The 21845-nt window shown below is 37.9% G+C and overlaps 1 long non-coding RNA gene across 1 annotated transcript; it reads left to right on the plus strand.

Moving 5' to 3' along the window:
* Nucleotides 1-5653: 5653 nt before the first annotated feature.
* LOC118811032 lies at nt 5654-13807 on the plus strand. Its single transcript, XR_005007459.1, has 3 exons — nt 5654-5708; nt 13579-13632; nt 13774-13807. It is a non-coding gene; the product is annotated as an uncharacterized LOC118811032 (long non-coding RNA).
* Nucleotides 13808-21845: the final 8038 nt, after the last annotated feature.

Here is a 21845-nt window from a genome sequence, read left to right on the forward strand (position 1 = left end):
GACATCCAGAATGTACTAAACACTCGAATTTGTTCATCCACTAAGAGGAGGTTTCTGGCTGCTGTTAAATATATAAGGGAAAACAATGTGAGTAATGTTTCCTCTTCTGGTTGACTCCAGATAGCAAAAAATAACAGCAGAAAATGAAATTTGACCATTAATATAAGATGCGGAAACAAAAGCAGGAGTAATAATGTCTACAATAAAAAAAAAATGCAGCAGGATCTTCAGGAGGGTCAGTTCATGCAGATGAGGTTTGCTCAGCGTTGTACAGGAGGAAGCTCCATGGTGGTCAGACTGGTCCAGGAAACAGGCGAGCAGTGGGACTCGATCAAGGCAGATGAAGCAACAGTATCAGACCTATAGGATGGGCAGCTGTTCAGCTTAGCAGAGAAACACACTGGCAGTTAGTTCTGTTAAGACAGACTGATTACAGTATACAGTGTTAAAAGAGTGAAAGAGACTCCAGCAGGCCGAGCTCTAACAGTGTTAGTATTACATTGAAGGCATAAGAGCAGCAGGACAACAGACTAACACTCCCAGTCACCATAGTACTCTGTCAATAAACCACCAAAAACTGCACCCTTTAACTATCAGGAGAAGCTAATGACCATAGGCTTGGCTAAACAGGTTTTTAGCCTAGACTCTAGTTTCTGAGTCCCGAACACTGACTGGAAGATTATTCCAAAGCTGGGGGGCTTTGTATGAGAAGCTCTGCCCTGATGTAACTTTATTAATTCTAGGTACTAATAGTGAGCAGCACCTTGTGATCTAAGTAGGCATGATGGTTCATAGTGAGAGAGAAGTTCACTCAGGTACTGAGGGGCGACTCCATTTAGAGCTTTAGAGGTCAGTAAGAGAATTTTGTAATCAATGTGGAATTTAACTGTCAACCAGGCAGGGTTGATAAAACTGGGCTGATATGTTCAAACTTTCTGGTTCTAGTAAGAACTCTGGCTGCAGCGTTCTGGACCAACTGAAGCTTGTTGAGGCTTTTGCTGGGACATCCAGCCAGCAGGGCATTACAGTAATCTAGCTTTGAAGTAATAAATGCATGAACTAGCTTTTCTGCATCCTGTAGAGAGAATGCATTTCTCAATTTAGCAATATTGCGGAAATGCAGGAAGGCTGTTCTAGTAATATTCTTTATATGTGCATCGAAGTACAAATTGGGGTCTAACGTGACACCAAGATTTTTTACTGATGAACTTGGTGCAACTGATAAACTATTAAGTTTAAGTGTTAAATTAGACAGTTTATTTCTAGCAGCTTTTGGACCAAGAAGCAGAACCTCTGTTCTGTCTAAGTTAAGTAGAAGAAAGTTACTCGACATCCAGTCTATTTGTTTTTTTACACTGTCCTCAATTTTATTAAGTTGAGGTTTATCATCTGGTTTGGGCATCATCAGCATAGCAGTGAAAATTATTGCCATGTTTACTGAAAATGGTGCCCATGGGTACCTTATATACAGTGTGAATAATAAGGGTCCTAAAACAGAGCCTTGTGGAACACGATACTTTACTTTTGCAAGGACAGATGATTCACCGTTTACATTAACAAACTGATAGTGATCAGTGAGGTAGGACCTGAACCAAGAAAGAGCTGTTCCTGTTACCCCTACAAGGTTTTCTAGTCTATCTAGTAAAATAGAGTGGTCTATTGTATCAAATGCCACACTAAGATTGAGCAGAACCAGTAAAGATACTTATCCTTGGTCAGAGAATAATAAAAGATCATTTACAATTTTTACTAGTGCTGTCTCTGTACTATGATGTGGCCTAAAACTATACTGGATTTTTTCATGTACGTGATTCCTTTGCAAATAGGAGCTTAGTTGTTTTGCCACAGCTTTTTCCAAAATCTTTGATATAAAGAGGAGATTCGAGATTCGATAATTTGGTAAGTCGCAGGAATCAAGATTAGGTTTCTTAATCAGAGGTCTAATTACTGCTATCTTAAGAGTTTTTGGTATGTAACCAAGACTATGAGAGGAGTTAGTTATTGGCAGAAGAGGCTTGTGGGAATTGGATCTAATATGCAAGCAGAAGATTTTGAGGAAGATATCATTTTAACTAGTTCAGATTGTTGAAGTAAGGTAAATGATTCCAGCCTCTCTGCAGTAGTTACACTGGACTTGAGACCTGGGTTAGCTTTGTAATGCAGCAGGTTTATAGAAGTTAACTGGTGATTTTGAATTTTTTGCCTGATTGTTTCAATTTTATTATTAAAGAAATTCATAAAGTCATTGTTGCTGTAAGCTGATGGGATTTGGGGTTCAGTAACTGTTTGGTTCTTAGTCAATCCCTCCAGATGGACTGGAACACTTCTAGTTTAGTCAGGCGCCATTTTCACTCTAGTTGTCTGACAGTCTGCTTTAAAGCTCGAGTATGACCATTGCACTGCCTTAATCCTTTTCTTTTTAATGGAGCCACATCATCCAGAGTAGATTGAAAAGTATCCTCTAAGCACTTGGTGATGATATCTAATTCGGTAAGATTAGATGGACAGCTGATGAAAGCTGATAGATCTGGGAGGTTTCTGATTATGTCACAAGCTGTAGAGGATGTTATAGTCCGCTTAACATGATAGCGCAGCTATAAATATTTAGGACATTTAGGACAAGATATTCATCAGGTCTAATCCCTGTATCTGTAAGGCACAGTGCATCAAAAACATAATCAGTAATAAGTTCATTTAAAATGACAGCCTTAGATGTAAGAGCTCTTATGTTAAGCAGTCCTAGTTTTAGACCAAAGGTGCTGTCATTGAAAACTGATTTAACTGGTTATATATATATTGTATATTACATAAGTAGAACAAACTTTGTGAGGTTTTCTGAAATTTTGTTTTATTCAAGGAACAGAGACGGCCTCAATTGGGTGGAACTTATGTGGCTACTCAGAGAGGGGAAAAGTAGAAGCTTAGGAAGCATAGGCTATAGCATTAAAGCACTTACCTGTCTGCTGTTGATACTACGTATCCATGTGTTGTTAGCTACCATTACATCCAGTCTAACCTGATGTAGAACCTTCTCTATGTTCTCGGATAAAATGATAAACCCACAGCACTGTGCCCAGTCACACCACAGGAATTTGGTAAAAACTGAATAATAAAATTACTGTATTTACTTTTTTATAACTTTTGATAAATCAATATTTGTTTGTCGTTTCATTGAAAGTTTATATTTGTCATAATTTGCATTTCAAAAATAATCCTACTGTAAAATCAACTTCTATTACTTTTTAGGCCCAGCCTGACCCTCACAAAGAGAAAGAAGAGGATATTAACACTTCCCCAGTGGTGACTTAATTTCCTGTTTCGAATTCCTCAGACTGATGTCACATTTGCATTGTTGTAAAATCATTCCTCATATTGAATATAGTTAATTACACTGAGGAGTGAACAGGCCAATGCATACTTTAATGAGGTGCATGTATAAATTATATATTTGTTCAAGCTGTGAGTGACTTTCAAACTGTTTCTATCTTTAGGTTTCTGCTCCTCAGCAGCGACCTCAACTTCCCCAGAAACGCAAAAGTAGGACAGTATGTACACAATCTCAACACTCTAACAGCAATGTTTTAACTGTTTATGTTGTTATATTTGCTCAGCAAGAAAGAACTACATGAACTGTAATTTATGAACAATTTTAAATTTCTGATGAACTATTTTTTTCACAGCCATTAATTATCAGTTAATGTTTTTTTTAATGTTGTTAAAAAGTGTCCCCATATTTTTATACAACCCGATTTCCAAAAAAGTTGGGACGCTGTGCAAAATGTAAATAAAAACAAAATTAAATGATGTGCAAATCATTTAAACCCTACATTTCATCGAAAATGTACAAAGTACAAAGACCAATCGGGACAAATCAGGGTCTAACGTGACACCAAGGTTTTACAGATGAACCTGCAACTGATAAACTATTAAGTTTAAGTGTTAAAGTAGACAGTTTCTAGCTGCTTTTGGACCAAGAAGATGAACCTCTGTTTTGTCTAAGTTGAGTAGGAGGAAGTTACTCGACATCCAGTCTTTTATGTCTTTTATACAGTTCTTAATCTTGTTAAGTTAAAGTTTATCATCTGGTTTGGTCGATATATATAACTGTGTGTCATCGGCATAGCAGTGGAAATTGATGCCATGTTTACTGAAAATGGTGCCCAGTGGTAGCATATATAATGTGAATAATACAGGTCCTAAAACAGAGCCTTGTGGAACACCATACTTTACTTTTGCGAGGGCAGATGATTCACCGTTTACATTAACAAACTGATAGCGATCAGTGAGGTAGGACCTGAACCAGGAAAGAGCTGTTCCTGTTACCCCTACAAGGTTTTCTAGTCTGTCTAGTAAAATAGAGTGGTCTATCGTATTAAATGCCACACTAAGATTGAGCAGAACCAGTAAAGATACTTATCCTTGGTCAGAGAATAATAAAAGATCATTTATAATTTTTACTAGTGCTGTCTCTGTACTATGATGTGGCCTAAAACCAGACTGAAATTTTCTGTGTACATGATTCCTTTGCAAATAGGAGCTTAGTTGTTTTGCCACAGCTTTTTCCAAAATCTTTGATATAAAGAGGAGATTCGAGATGGGTCTATAATTTGATAAGTCACAGGAATCAAGATTAGGTTTCTTAATCAGAGGTCTAATTGCTGCTATCTTAAGAATTTTTGGTATGTAGCCAAGACTATGAGAGGAGTTAGTTATTGACAGAAGACGCTTGTGGGAATTGGATCTAATATGCAAGTAGAAGATTTTGAGGTAGAAATTATTTTAACTAGTTCAGATTGTTGAAGTAAGGTAAATGATTCCAGCCTCTCTGCAGTAGTTACACTGTACCTGAGACCTGGGTTAGCTTTGTAAGGCAGCAAGTATGTAGAGGTTAATGGTGGTTTTGAATTTTTTGCCTGATTGTTTCAATTTTTTAATAAAAAAAAAAATCATAAAGTCATTGCTGCTGTAAGATGATGGGATGTGTGGTTCAGTAACTGTTTGGTTCTTAGTCAATTTAGAAATTGTGCTAAATAATAATCTAGGATTATTCTTACTGTTTTCTGTGAGAGAGGAGAGAGAGGCTGAGTGAGCTGTAGAAAGTGCTCTTCTATAGTCTATAAGGCTGTAATCCCCCCAGATGGACTGGAACACTTCTAGTTTAGTCAGGCACCATTTTCGCTCTAGTCATCTGACAGTCTGTTTTAAAGCTCGAGTATGACCATTGCACATTGCACCATAAGCACTTGTGCCCAGTCACACCACAGAAATTTGGTAAAAACTGAATAATAAAATTACTATATTTACTTTTTTATAACTTTTGATAAATCAATATTTGTTTGTCGTTTCATTGTTTATATTTGTCATAATTTGCATTTCAAAAATAATACCACTGTAAAATCAACTTCTATTACTTCTATTACTTTTTAGGCCCAGCCTGACCCTCACAAAGACCCTTCCCCAGTGGTGACTTAATTTCCTGTTTCAAATTCCATAGACTCATGTCACATTTGCATTGTTGTAAAATCATTCCTCATATTGAATATAGTTAATTACACTGAGGAGTGAACAGGCCAATGCATATTTTAATGAGGTGCATGTATAAATTATATATTTGTTGAAGCTGTGAGTGACTTTCAAACTGTTTCTATCTTTAGGTTTCTGCTCCTCAGCAGCGACCTCAACTTCCCCAGAAACGCAAAAGTAGGACAGTATGTACACAATCTCAACACTCTAACTGCAATGTTTTAACTGTTTATGTTATATTTCTACAAGGAAACACCAACAAAACTATGAACTAACATCTATGAACATTCATAAATTTTCAGTTTTGGATCAACTAGCACTAAACCAAACATTTCACCTTACCTGCAGGTTTTGCTTTTTGCAGTACACTGTAGACAAGCTTCTGTTCAACTATGGACACTTTCCTTCATTCTAAACTATTACAATTTTACCTGAAAAAATCAGTCTCATTATTAGTCTCATTAGTCAAATAATCCTGTAATTTTTGACAAATAGCCCCATCTGTCTCTTTGAGATTTCCCACTGAGATTTGCTGACATAACTGATCTTATACAGGAAAAGAATGTAGAAAATAGGGTTAGTCTCCTTTGAGAAAATTTGGAGTCTATAAAGCCTGATAAATTATAAATATAGAAATACTACCTAAACCTAGCCCCATATCATTCTGAGGGTTTTATGAATGTGTGTCCAGGGGATAAAACCACTAGGGGATCTAGTTAGCAATTATGGCAAAACGGTTGTCTGACCAAGTTTCAGTTTTACTATGGTCAATAAAAATTCCCTTCACTTCATTCTGGAATGACCACTTCACAAGGGTCCAAAATGGGGGGTGGTGTGAGGGTTCCTGGACCTCCCACAAGAGCAAAGGGATACTCCATACTTTTCATGTTATTCCCATTCTTGCTTGTTATAGGATTTCAGCTGTTCAACATATTTCATACATTTCATAGTGTGCCAAATGTTTTCAGTGGTGACAGGTCTGGACTGCAGCCAGGCCAGTTTAACACCCAGACTCTTTTACTAAAGAGCCATGCTGCTGTAATACATGCAGAATGTGGTTTGACATTGTCTTATTGAAATAATCAAGGCCTTCCCTGAAAAAGACGTTGTCTGGATGGCAGCATATGTTGCTCCAAAGCCTGTATCAGCATTAATGGAGCCCTCACAGATGTAGAAGTTACCCATGCCATGTGTACTAATGCCCCCCCATGCCATCAACGATGCTGGTGTTGAAATGTGCGCTGACAACAAGCCAGGTAGTCCCTCTCCTCTTTAGCCTGGAGGACACAGTGTCCATGATTTCCAAGAAGAATTTTAAATGTTGATTCGTCGGACCACAGGACACTTTTCCACTTCACCTCAGTCCATTTTAAATGAGCTCAGTCCCAGAGAAGGTGACAACGTTTCTGGATCCTGTTTATATTTGGCTTCTTCTTTGTGTTTTAGAGTTTAAACTTGCATTTGTGGATGCAGTGATGAACTGTTTTCACAGACAGTGGTTTTCAGAAGTGTTTCTGAGCCCATGCAGTGATTTCCATCAGTCTTCATTCAGAGCAAGATATTCACCAGGTCTAATCCCTGTATCTGTGAGGCACAGTGCAGTTGAACAAACTGGGTTTCTGAAATTTTGTTTTATTCGGGGAACAGACACGGCCTCAATTGGGTGGAACCTATGTGGCTACTCAGAGAGGGGAAAAGTAGAAGCTTAGTCTATAGCTTTAAAAGCACTTACCTGTCTGCTGTTGATACTACATACCCATCTGTTTTTAGCTACCATTACATCCAGTCTAACCTGATGTAGAACCTTCTCTGTGTTCTCGGATAAGATGATAGACCCACGGCCCAGTGCCCAGTCACACCACAGGAATTTAAAACTCAAAATAATTGAATAATACAATTAAACATAATGAATAAAGCTTTTGATAAATCAATATTTGTTTGTCGTTTCATTGAAAGTTTATATTTGTCATAATTTGCATTTCAAAAATAATCCTACTGTAAAATCAACTTCTATTACTTTTTAGGCCCAGCCTGATTCTCACAAAGAGAAAGAAGAGGATATTAACACGTCCCCAGTGGTTTCTGTTTATGTTGTTATATTTGCTCAGTAAGACAGAACTACATGAACTGTCATTTATAAACTATTTTTAATTTCTGATGAACTAATATTTTTTTTCACAGCCACTAATTATCAGTTGATGTTTTTGTAAAATGTTGTTAGAAGTGTTTCCATATTTTTATACAACCCCATTCCCAAAAAAGTTGGGACGCTGTGCAAAATGTAAATAAAAACAAAATGAAATGATGTGCAAATCATTTAAACCCTATATTCCATTGCAAATAGTACAAAGACAACATATCAAATGTTTAAACTGAGAAATGTATTGTTCTTTGAAAAATATATGCCTATGTTGAATTTGATGCTAACAACACATTCCAAAAAAACGGGGGCAACAAAAAAATAACTACTTGGGCTCAGAAACACTTCTGAAAAACACTGTCTGTGAACACAGTTCATCGCTGCATCCACAAATGCAAGTTAAAACTCTAAAACGCACAGAAGAAACCAAATATAAACAGGACCCAGAAACGCCGCCACTTTTTGGAATCTGTTGTTGGCATCAAAATCAAAATGGGTATATATTTTTCAAAAAAAAAAATTCTCAGTTTCAACATTTGATATGTTGTCTTTGTAGTATTTTCCTTTAAAAAATATGGCTTACATGATTTGCACATCTTTGCATTCTATATATACATTCTGCACAGCAACTGTGCCCAACTTTTGTGGAAATGGGGTTGTATGTTAATCAGACATAACTCTTCTTGTACAGGAAAACATGTAGGAGCTAGGATTAGTCTCTTTTGATAAAATATATAATCTAAAAGGCCTGGAAAACTAGAAAAATATTAAATAAAACTACATAAAACCAGATCCAGATCATCTCATGGGCTTTATGGACATATGTCTAGGGCTCAATGAACAATAATGGCAAAACAGGTATCTGAACAAGTTTCAGTCTTTCTATGGCCAATTAGGATTCTGTGCACTTCATTACTAAATAAGTAATTAATTATTTTCCTGTGATCAGTGTTCAAAATGGGGGGGTGGTTCTGGACCTCCCAAAAGAGAACATGAACCCTCCATACATCCAATGTTATTTCCTTAAACATAATGTGAATTTTCTGACAAAATTTATGCATTCACATGAGGTGACATACAACCTAATTTCCCAAAAAGTTGGGATGCTGTACAAAATGTAAATAAAACAGAAAAACATGACATGCAAATCATTTAAACCCTATATTTAATTGAAAATAGTACAAAGGCAACATGTCAGATGTTGAAACTAAGACATTTAATTGTTTTTTTAAGAAATATATGCCTATTTTGAATTTCATACCAGCAAAACGTGTCATAAAAGTAGGGACGGGGGCAGGTTTACCACTGTGCTGCATCACTTCTTTTAATAACACTCTGTAAGCGTTTGGGAACTGAGGAGACCAACCTTGCAGAAGACGTCATCTGGATGTGTTGCTCCAAAACATGTATATATCGTTCAGCATTAATGGTGCCTTCACAAGTGTGCAGGTCACCCATACTATGTGCACTAATGCTCCTCCATTCCATCATGGATGCTGGCTTTTGAACTGTGTGCTGATAATAAGCTGAATGGTCCCTCTCCTCTTTAGCCCTGAGGATACAGTGTCCATGATTTACCAAAATTTTAAATTTTGACTCCTCGGACCACTTTTCCACTTTGCCACAGTTCTTCTTGAATGAGCTTGAGCCCAGAGAAGGCAGTGGCATTTCTGCATCCTGTTTATATTTGGTTTCTTCTTTACATTTTAGAGTTTTAACTTTATTTTAACGCATTTGTGGATGCAGCGACGGACTATTTTCACAGACAGTGGTTTTCAGAAGTGTTCCTGAGCCCCTGCAGTGATTTCTACTGAAGAATAGTGTCTGTTTTTAATGCAGTGTCACCTGAGGGCCCGAAGATCACGGCCAGCCACTATTAGTTTTCAGCCTTGTCACTTGCATACAGAGATTTCTCTGGATTCTCTGAAGCTTATTACATACTAAGGTTTATGATTCAGTAACTATAGGGATGCCAATACAAACTGGCTGAGCTATTTTTAGGTTATAGAAATGTGTAATAAAACTTAAAATTTAAGTATTTTATGATATTATGTACAGCAGGTGATGAAAGTTTTTGCTAATTTACGAAAATGTTATTTTTGAATTGTTGCACTATTTGTCTGCTCAGTCTTTCACAGAGTGGTGAACCCTTCCCAATCTTTATGTCTGAAAGACTCAGCCTCTCTGCAATGCTCTTTTTATACCCAATCATGTCCTGACCTGTTGTCATTTAACCTTATTAGTTGTCAGATGTTCCACTGGGAGTATAATGGGATGGTTTTTGGCATTACACTATTTACTAGTCTTTTTTTGCCCCTGTCCCAACTTTTTTGAAAAATGTTGCTGGCATCAAATTCAAAATGAGCATATACTCAAAAAACAATGAAAGTTCTTAGTTTCAACATTTGATATATTGTCTATACTATTTTCACTTATATTAGGTTTTAAATGAATTGCATTCTGTTTTTATTTACATTTTACAGCATGATGTAGATTAAAACAGGTGATTAAAGTTCAAACGCATCTCAAACTTCCAAGAAACTTTAGACTTTAGGTCAGCAGCAGACCTGAACACAGACAGACAGGGGGGCTACCAAAGATTTTGGGCCCCATGAAAAGATATCACACTGGAACCCACCACTACAGGCCTGACCAGCCCTGAAAATATAACACTGTGCAGATATGCATGCAACATTCTGCATACAGTGATACCTTGCATAAGACATGTGTAAAGGCCACTTTACATATATATTAAATATAATATATAGATTAAATGTAATTTTGGTAAAAAAAAAATAAAAAAAAACCTGCAGTTATCCCAACTGACATATGATTCAACACAATGCAGCTCAGCTCCTTCCTCAGTTGGGAGTAGGGCTGGTTCACTGGAGGGGTATGAGGATGGGGAGACAGGGCTGCTTCATAGGTAGGGATATGAAGATAGGGAGACAGGACTGGCGTGTCAGTAGGAGAATGGGAATGGGGAGACAGGTCTGGTCCATTCGAAGGGACTGGCTCATTGGTAGTAGCATGGGGATAGGGAGACAGGGCTGCTTCATTTGTAGAGGGCTGGTTCATTGGTAGGGGTATGGGGATAGGAGGACAATGCTGGGACATTGGTGCGGGTATGGGGATGGCAAGAAAGAGCTGGTTCATTGGTAAGGGTATCGGGATGGGGAGACAGGGCTGGTTCATTGATAGAGGTATGGGGATGGGGAGACAGAGCTGGTTCATTGGTAAGGGTATCGGGATGGGGAGACAGGGCTCGTTCATTGGTAGAGGGCTGGGTTATTGGTAGGGGTATCAGCAGAGAGATCCCTGTCACCAGGGGCAGGGGTAGCTGATTTATTTAGAATACTTTGCTAAAGTTTGCCTGCATTGATTAAATGCTAAAAGATAAGCAAAATATGACAGAAATATGATAAGTAATAATTTCTAATCATCACTTTTTATCAGCTCTTGACGTCTACTCAGTGCAATTATGAAGCTGAATAATTAAAGCTAAAAAGCCAGATATCTCTGTAGTGATCAGGGACAGCAGCTGCTCAGGAGACAAAAAGCGCCTTTCTCGGATCTTCAGCATCAACTAGTGTCAATTGTGTGGTAAATGATCATAGCTTGTGACAAAAACTGTTTATCCAATAACTTAAGAATTAAAAGAGCACAAACCCTAACGGCACAAACCAGCACAAATGAATGAGATCTTTTTGCCGTGATTTGGACATTGCTGGGGGCTGAGCGACATCACTAATTATTATTTTTTTGCCTAACACTTGATAAATACAACAGCACCAACATTTCTTTTAATGGCACAAACAAAGCCCAAATGAATGAGACTGTATTGGTGCGATTTAGTTGCTTATTAGAGTGAGTGATGTCACAGGTAATAAAACAATGTTTGATTTCTCCACGCTGCCAACGCTGCCAGCACAAACTCCTATGGCACAAACCAGCAAAACGCAGCACAAACAAACAGCAGTATTTTTATTCCATTTCTGACCACATGGGGGCCAGCTTCATGGAGGTCTACACATTGGCCATTTGTGCAGCATTGCATAGAAGACACAGTACAAAGTGCAGCTACATCATATAGAATGCGTCACAGTGAGAACACAAGTTCAATTTATACTTTTTTCATATATAAATGTAACTAAAGTCATCATCAGCACTGATCTGTGAACTGTCTATTTCTGGGCATAAGGAAACATATATATAAAAATGTTTTTCATATCCACAGGTTCAGTCCAATCCTGCCATTGTTTTGTTTTGTACTGCTATACAGTGTTAGAATATCTAGGATAATGACTGCACTGTGGTCAGTAATGGCCTTTAGCCTCACATCGTACTATAGCAGGACAGCATGTTTAGAAAATATATAATCTGTAAACTTGCAACTGTATTTATACAACCACAGGTCAACAGTTTTATTCTGGATGAAATGGATGAGAAGATAATTAATTGGCTACTACAGTTTAAATGCGATTTTGAATAGAAAACAAGTACATTGTGATTAATTAAATTTAAATGCTGAATTAAAGACACTTGATTCTATTTGCAAGTTTTCAAATCAGGCCAATTAAAGAAAAAGAAAATTTACTTCTTTCCTGGATCGGGGCCGTGTCGTGGCGGAAGGGCTTGTGTGGTCTAGGGATCTTCAGAGCTAAGTCATTGGGAGCAATACACTCCTGGTAGGGTCTCTCAGGAACGAGAATCAAAAGAATGAGATTGCGAATACAAGCGGGAAGAATACAAGAATACTGAGTTTTCTTCGCAGGGTGGCAGGCTACACTCTACTTGATAGGGTGAGGAGCTTGGTCATCCGGGAGGAGCTCTGAGTAGAGCCGCTACTCCTCCACATTGAGAGGAGCCAGTTGAGGTGGTTCGGGCATCTGATCCGGATGCCCCCTGGATGCCTCCCGGTGGGGGTGTACCAGGCACGGCCTACTGGACAAGACCCTGGGGTCGTCCTAGGACCCGCTGGAGGGATTATATCTCCAAGTTGGCCTGGGAGCAGCTTGGGGTCCCTGGGAATGAGCTGGAGGAAGTTGCAGGGGACAGGGTCATCTGAGATTCTCTGCTTTCCCAACTACCGCGACCCCATCTGGACTAAGTGGTTAATGATGATGATGATGATGATGAAAATTTAATCTAAATCTATAATGTGCTGTAGACACACACACACACACACACTTCAAACTGTGTGAACAGGACTGAGAGATGACGACACATTCAAATAATTTTATTTAGTTTGAGATACTAAAACTTTCAGATAATCTATCTATCTATCTGTCTATCTACCTATCTATCTATTTATTTATTTATGTATGTTCGTATGTATGTATGTATTTATGCCTGCCTGCCACAAACCTAAGTTTTGTTTGGTCAAAGCTTTTAAAAATACCTTCTGGTATCATATTGCTCCACAGTCATCGCATAACCTGCTTTGATGTCATAAACCAAAATTTATCCCATCAAACATTTGTGCCAATGGGCCAATAACTTGATGATCCAGGACTACATAAACCCTAAATTTTGTAAAAATATTTTTGAAAACTGACGGAAAGATTCAGTTTCAAAGATAAAATATTGCACAATTTTACCTACTCGAATCTTTAATTAAGATTACATCAATTGATTTAAAGTGATATATTGTTGTCAGTATTGTATTTATATCCAGTTAATATTTCAACACCATTTCGTCATTTTGTAAACATAAACATTGTAAACACATCTAATGTGGCGAACTTTAAAAATACAAACTACACTGTGATTTTTTTTGTTTTTCATGTTCAGAAGACTGAGTGGTCTTCACATTACTGCCCACCTTTCCTGAACACTTCCTGTTTTTCGTCATCGTTCCTGTTTCAGAGCAGCACTGCAGTGAATTACAGTTAATGTGTTTTTTCTGTGTTTAGGAGCAGCCTGTCCAACAGAAAGAGAGACAACAGAATGTAAACGCTGCTCGAGTGGTGAGATCATTTTTCATATTGACATTGTCCTAAAATCATTCTCCATCAAATAATCTAATAAACTTAACCTAAAGAAATAAAATTCTCTTAATTCAACGGAAAAATGAATGTGAATACACATTTTCTCTGTTTCTCTTTAAGGGTTCGCCTCCTTTACCTCCAAGCAGACATCAAACTCAAAGACCTACAGTATAAGTATGTGCGCACACACACACACACACACACACACACACACACACACACAGCCTCTGCACCACACTAATAATAAATAACATTCATCTACATTTATTATTGCAGTTACATTATATTTGCATTTGACAAACAAGCAAAATTATTATAGTACATGCAAAAGTTTGGAGACCGTGCTCATAAAGTCTCAGAACTGAATTCTCATTAGGCCTTAATTGACTTGTTAGGCATTAGAAATTATACACCAACAGCAGGTATTCATTATTTCGTAAATTTTAAAAGATGTGATATAATGTGTTAATTTTACACTACTTGGATAGATTAGCAAGCTACCAGCTAGTTAAATTAGTGTTATCAAACTGTAGAGAGCATAAAGACAGGAAAGATAATGGCATGATAGCTGAAAACACAACACATAAAGGTGTGTGCTAGTTATACCACTCGTGATTGGACAAATGTGAAATCTTTGATCTCGAATCAAAGTCCATCACTCACAGACATATCTCTGTTCATGTTTAAGTGTTTATACAGCAAATCACACCATACACCAGCATCTCACATAGCGCCTCCAACTGCCAAAAAAAGCCAGAACAGACGGGATCTTTGGAGTTTGATCTGAAAATCTCCCAAAACTGCAGATGTTATTGTTTTCAGAGGAGCTCATTTCCTTAATGGGAGCTAAGTTGATCCTGATTCCCCCATAATTTAAAACAAAGGCTCATTTAATCATCTGGCTGAGGATCTGAAAATGAAGCAGGGGTTGATATAAAAGATATCAAAGCGCCTCCAGCTTACAGTCTCCACTTTTTTGAGCTGTCATTAAGAAACAGCAGTTAAGAGGAACTGTGACAATCAGGCAAGATCTGGAAGATCAAGAAAACTCACAGAGAGAACTGCTGATTTGCTGTCTAGAAAGACAAAGCAAACCCCCATAATAAATCCCAGGGTGCACTGCTTCTTGTGAGCAGAGTTTCACTAAATCAATCTCATCATTGCTGTCCCCTGGGTCATATCGTCTCCTGCGTCTCTCCTGGCCAACATCTCTGTGTCTGTTAGCCAGAAGTTCCCACAAATCCCAGTGAAAATGTGAGTTGTATATTAACAGTGCAGCTGATTGATGTGTCTTAAGAACCTGTTTGTCAATGTGGATTTTTAATCTTGATTACCCAAACCTCCAATCCTGATAGCCTTGTTTCTTCTGGCTGCCTAGGTTCTAAGTTAGCATGTTGATTAGCTCCAACAGTCTAACTTAATCTTAGTAGTGGTGCTGGATTCTGACTTTGATTTGACTGCTGTATTCAGTCTGAGTCCTTACTGGGGGAATAATTGTGTTTTTTGATTTTGGAAAAACATCCTAAAATGCTTGTATCAGATTGTTTGCTTGTGCCTCCGGGTCTTCTCCTGTTTCTCATTACCCTCTGTGTATAAATGTGTTTTGAGTCTTTGGATTCCCCTTTTGGTATTGATAAACTCATTGCTATTTTGGCTTTGACCCACACGTGTGTTTGACCTTCTCTTTTCGTTTAGCGCTCATGTTTGTATTTCTGTTCATCGCTGTTCTGAACTGTTTTGGCTTAGGCACTGTTTTTGTTACACTGTTCTTTGTTAATAAATCCTTTTTGACATCTGCAAGCATCTGGTTAGATGGACTAACAAAGGTTGTTTCTGGCACATTTTTACACTGAAATATACTGTAACATAACCTTTACATAGATTTTTATAATCAGTATTGAAAATACTGAAATATTTGAAGAACTGAAAAAAGCAAGATTTTTTTTAATCTTAGAAGCTTAGCGTTACTATCTTACATCAGGGATCAGCAACTTTTAAAGCTACGATATTAAAAAAGACACTAAAATTTGACATTTCCAAGAATATTACTATTTTGACTGGTTGTTGCAAATTAATCTCTAGTCTCTGGCCAAGCCATTTGCTTTACAGATTTTATCAATAATGCTGTAATTACACAACAACTCAGCAATTAAAAACAGTTTAACTGCAACTTAAACCTCAGACTTTAAACCTTCTTTAATTTCCATGGAATACAGGAAAATTACTGTGGAAGCAGAAAAAGAACAGTCAGGAAAAGGGAACATAATCTGGCTTTTCGAATGTTTAAAAACTGAATCACTGAACTGATTCATAGTTTAGGAGGTATAGACACTTTATAAAAATTAAACAGTCCTATATGAAAAAAAAAAAACATTTCCTAAACAGTAGTGGCACTTTTAATGAAACTACTATTAATTAGTGACATAACAAACAAGAAGAACACACAAGGAAGACAGAGATTACAAAGATCCAGCAAAACATCAAACGCTTCTCAAAACCAACCATTACTGCAACAGTACTAATATACCTCTTTAATTATGTAATCTAGAGGGTCAAAAGCATCTAATGTCTGGTTACTTTTACCTTAGAGCAGTTTATATTTAGATACTTAGCTAGCTCATAATAAATGGTTGACATTAGCAGGCTAATTCCCTCAGTGTAAGTCATTACCTTCCACTTAAGTCACATCGGCTAATGTGATCATTTATGAGTTCACTGACTGAAACTGACATAAAATCATCAAAAATATTGATTACTATATTTAATTTAGTGGATTACATATCCAAGGTTTGAGAAGAGTAGAAAGAGAACTCTTCACAGTAGTATGTGACAAGCAATAGACATAATTTATTGTGTACCATATTAGAAAGTCACATGACCACTGGGTGGTTACATCCATGGCTATGTCCTTCTTAAATAACTGCAATGCATTATGGGATGCTGTATATCATGAAGATACCTCTTGTAGTATCCAGGTGTCTTTAGCATAATGTAGAAAGTCAAGTTGGTCACATACTACATACTTTTGGTTACAGTCAGTACACAAGCTGTACATGTAGTAGGCTATTTCAGACAGATCCACTGTCCCAGTTCCTGATTGGATTCCTGAGCTAGATTCTGTCACAAATCAGGAGATCATTCTTGTTTCTCAAGTATTGAATTCTGATCCAGTTTCTGTATATAACCTGAATTGGCTCCAGTCTCTGTTGCTACTCTTGTCTATGTCACTGCTTGACTCTTGTATCTGTTTGTCTCTGTTCCAGGCCAGTTCCGCTCTCGCCCGGATGCTGTCTCAGATCACGCAGAACCGCTGCTAGTCTGGTCTTCCCTGCTAAAGTTGCCCAGTTGTACAGGATCTCTTCTATGCATAACATTTGTGTACCAGGGGTTTAGTAGGCTTTGGTAGGGTCCAATGGGGTTCTCAGGGGTACAGCTTTTAACAGTGATGTGGGATAGAGATTTCAGCCCTAATTAAATAGTGCACTGCCCAGTTTGCTTTGCACAGCATCTCTGAAGTGATAGAGCAACAACTTTTACAGCTAACAGAGCACTCAAGATCTGCTATATCACAAGACAATATAAAGATGCAAATGTAACAGATTGAATAATTAATTTTAACTGACTTTAATTATTTATGGTATAACCTGTCCAGGGTGTTTCCTGCCTTCCTTTATACTAACAATGTCTTTATACTAACAATGTTTACTATCCGGTGTCGACCAGAGGAGGATGGGTTCCCCTTCTGAGTCCTGGTTCCTCTCAAGGTTTCTTCCTGTTTCTCTTAGGGAGTTTTTCCTTGCCACTGTCGCCACTGGCAACGCTCATGGGGGCTCAGACCCGGATTTCTTTCTGTAATGCTGATTTCCTTGTAAAGCTGCTTTGTGACAAAACCTGTTGTAAAAAGCGCTACATAAATAAACTTTATTTACTTACTTACTTCCACCCAATAAATGTTGAGATCTCTGGCACCCAACCCCCCCAAGACCCAGGAGGATAAGCAGCACAGAAGATGAATGAATGAATTTAATATGTGTTTTACACGAAATTCCTTCTTTAAATGTATCTTGCAAGTTCTTAACTGTTCTTATGGCTTATGGGAGTATACACATATTTTGTCCTTTCTTGGTACTCATAGTTTTTCCCCCATTGTTACTTTTATGTAAATTCTCAGTCTGCAGTGAACCTGATCTGTGTGGCAATCTGTCTAAATAACTCATTTTAGAATTTTAGGATGGTGTTTTATGAGTAAATTTGTATATTTTAATACTGTGAATATAGTGACAGGAAATTTGGGGTTTCAAGTAAACATTTTGAACTTACTGAGCAGAGCAGTACTCTGGTTAATAGTTTAATGCTTTAAGTCCCTCCAGTGGTAGATGGCGGGCATTTCAGCTTCACTGATTCATGCCCAATGTTCATATAGTTTTCCCTCTATATTTGTGAGAAGCTATTGATGCTATTGATATCTTTTTGTTTTGTTCTAAATGATTTATATACAGGTGAGTTCTCTCATAGCCATGTTCAATAGGTTAGTTAGTTTGGTTTCAGTGCTGTGTGGTTAAAATTGTCACACCATTTTCTTTTCTGTTGTATGAACAATGCAAGATGCATGTGATACTAGCCGGTTAATGCCAAATAAGGATTCATAAGAAAGTAATAGATTATAGCTTTTGTAATATCTTATATAATAAAACTACGGACTCTGCATTTTTAAATTCTATAAAGTATATATATTTTATATTTATCTATAAGAGGGTGTATACTATGGTAATAGTATGTATTTTTATTATTATGTATGTATGTTTCATTGGGAGATTTATGTGATGTGTAATAATAAGTATTGTGGCATGTATACATGTTAATACAGGAACTATGTGAAATTTTAAATATATTTTGTGGTACATGTCAATCAAGGTTGGGATAGCTACTGAAAAATTAGTAGTTAGCTACTTTGTAGCTACTTTCCCAAAATTTGTAGCTGCTACAATTGAGCTACTTTTCCAGAAAAAGTAGTGGCTACTTTTTAGCTGCTTTCAAAGCGCGACTGTCAGAATGTTTGTAAATCTCCACCTGACACACCAAACAAGCCCAACTGACAGTATGAACAAGACACTGCATTTAATCATGAGCCAGCAAGAAACACAACTGAAAAGCTGCAAATATACAAAAAGATCACAAAAAGTAAGTTTCAGCGTAACCAACAATCAAACTTACACAGCCAAAGGTGTGATGTCCAACTAAAATTTAGACTAAAAGCAAAGTCAATCATTCCAGGTTTTTCCTATTTTGTGCAAAGAATTGTCAACTGTTGAAATAAAACTGCTCCAATTTAAACATTTCAGCAAGATCTGTACAAACATGACATTCAGAGTCCTTTAAACTTCAGCAACACTTTAGCCTCAAAATCCTCATCAGTGACTCTGGCTCTGTTTGGGGTGAGAATCAGGCCTGAATAATCTCTCCATTGTTGCTGTTGTGGCTCCACAGCAGATCTAGATTTTTAGGTAAAATAACATAATAATCCTCCTTTACTGTAAAATCATTATAACACAGTTCTAACACAGTTTAACAATAAATGGTCTTAAATGCTGAAGTTAATGTAGAACTGCTAATTCACCCTTTAATGCTGAAGACTGACTCACAGACTGCTGGATACACAGCAACGCAGACAACGTAACGCCAAAGCGAAAGATTTAAGATGAACATCGATAATTTGGAGGTGAATGGACTTATTTGCATTTATAATCACTCAGATGGTTTCCTCATACCTTTAATCTGCAACAACTTGAGAAGCTGAAGTTGCGTCTCATTCTCCTGCTTCTCGTTTGAATTTTCCCGTTCCACCTTAAATGGCGTAGCAGTACAATCTGATGCCTCAGGCACCATTTAAGGTGGAACGGGACAATTCAAAAAGTTGAACATTGAGAGACATTTTACAAGGAACTTTCGGAAAAGTTTCCTGAGATGTGAGAAAAGTGGCTATATCTGAGCTAAAGGTTAAAGCAGAGCAAAGTAAGTCTGTGTTTGTGTTTGTTATATTTTTAGCCTGTACATCAGCACATACTGAGACATACTTACAACCAAGATGGTAAAATAGATATAAAATGTTGTGGCTCCCAAGGTGTTTTCATTTTTGTTGGAAGGACAAAATGGCTCTACTTAACATTTCGGTTGTGACCCCTGAGCTAAGCCTGCTAGTAAGGGGCGATCAGTGCATGACCGTTTGCTTGAACTGTCCATGGCTCAGTCAGGATTGCAGTCGCCACCAGCCCAGTTAACGGCCGCGTTCTGTGGTTCAGATTTTTTGCGGATTGCCTGAAGCCTGTAGCAAAATTGTAGTGAAAGTTATCGCTATGGCTACAGAAAAATTTGTAGGCGCTACAGCTATTAGCTACATTTCATAGAGCTGTAGCGGCTACAGCTGTTAGCTACAAAAACTTTTAGCCAACTACAAAAAGTAGCGCGCTACTTAGCTACTCCCCCATCCCTGATGTCAATCCACAGTGAACATGACTGTGAGAGGCATTTTGTGAGAAGCTGAATATATTTCTACTTTGCTGTAAACGATTTACACACAGAAATACACACAGACTGAAGCTAATTTCTGGTGTCCTGAGTTTTATTACAACACAATTCAGACCTACTACACAAATCTCTCCACACATGGTGACAGAGGATCTTGTCTTGCACTTTACAACACAAGCGCATGATGTCTTCTTCAGAAATTTGCACCAAACAGTAGTTGATAAAAACGCTGACTGATTCAACAACTTTTCAGAAATGCGCTTTAAAAGAGGAAGGACTTTGATGTGCGTCTGTTTACATTTTCAGTGCATTTTCCATCATTTAGAACAAGCAATAAATAAGTATCAGTACTTCAGAGTCATATTGTTGAGAGACTTCCTTCAACAATGACAGCAGACTCAGCATTTAGACAGACACATAAGCCTCGAACACAAACTGAAAGAATATTTATCTTCACAATAACACTGTTTACACTCTCAGGATCAGACCTATGTGGGTGAAAGTGCAGAATATTCCATGATACGCCACAGTGTGTGCAGTTAGAAAGGTAAGCTGCAGTCTTAGTAAAATGAATGATACATTTGGGCACATTGTGGGTTAATAAAGGCACATTTTAACAGCTCCTGCACTTGAAAGCACATCTGGCTCTCTTAAAATCACTCCAGTCACCTCAAAATCTCATTCCTGTCATTTTAAAATCTCACTGAGCATCAAGAGGAAGCTAAGAGCTAGCCTAGCTAGTGTAATATTTTGGTTTGTCTGTTCATTCATCCAGCTGTCCAGTCCAACATCCTGTGTGTTCTTTAGATCCAGTGAAGTGAATAAGAACTTTATCTTTTGCATCACCACACAAAAGCTGAACTGCAGCAGAGTAATCTTCAACATCACCAGCAGCCTGTTTCTGTCTGCTTTACTCGCACTGCTGTGTTTAGCTCTGCTGCAGTGGTGAGTCTCACTTTACTTGGACAGCCAACAACAGTTTATCTTTAGATGTTTATCTGTTGAAAATCAGTTGATCCTCAACAGTGTTAGGGTTAGGATTAGTACCAAGGTTAGGCTTAGGACCAGGGTGAGGGTTAGGTTTAGGTTAGGGTTAAATCGAAGTTTAAGGTTTAGGGCAAGTTAAGGTGAATTAATAGTGTAGCATCCCAAAACTGGCTCGGTTGGGCATGGACACATGGGAGGCATGGCCATGCAGAGTGGCAATGCACAGAGCACCATGGGAGCACCGGACACTCAGCAAGTGAGACTCAAGCCTGAAAATAGGTGGTGGTTGTGGGTTTAAGATGCTTGGGCAGTGTTAAGTGTCTGTCATTAAGAATATCTGGTTACTGTTGACCTGCCTGTTATCTCGGCCATTTTGATTCACTTAGAGTGCTATGTTTCCACGTCTCCTTCTTTGCCAAGATGTCATATTGGTGCTCAGAAGTGGGATCGTGCTGCTGAGATACAAGAGCTCAAGTTGAAAGATCAAAGAACTCCATGACCAACAGCAGTGAAGAAGAACGAGCTTAGCTGAGCACTGCAGAGGAAGAGGACAGGTGATGAAGACAGCGGAAGCAGTAGCAGAGCCAGGCAGGAGGATGGCAATAGAGGCAACAGTGAGTTACTGACAGGAATACATCACTTCATCTGCTTCCAGTAGATACTTTTATGCCCCAAAACAT

The sequence above is a fragment of the Colossoma macropomum genome, unplaced genomic scaffold (assembly GCF_904425465.1).
Source record: "Colossoma macropomum unplaced genomic scaffold, Colossoma_macropomum, whole genome shotgun sequence".
In the NCBI taxonomy this organism is placed as follows: domain Eukaryota; kingdom Metazoa; phylum Chordata; class Actinopteri; order Characiformes; family Serrasalmidae; genus Colossoma; species Colossoma macropomum.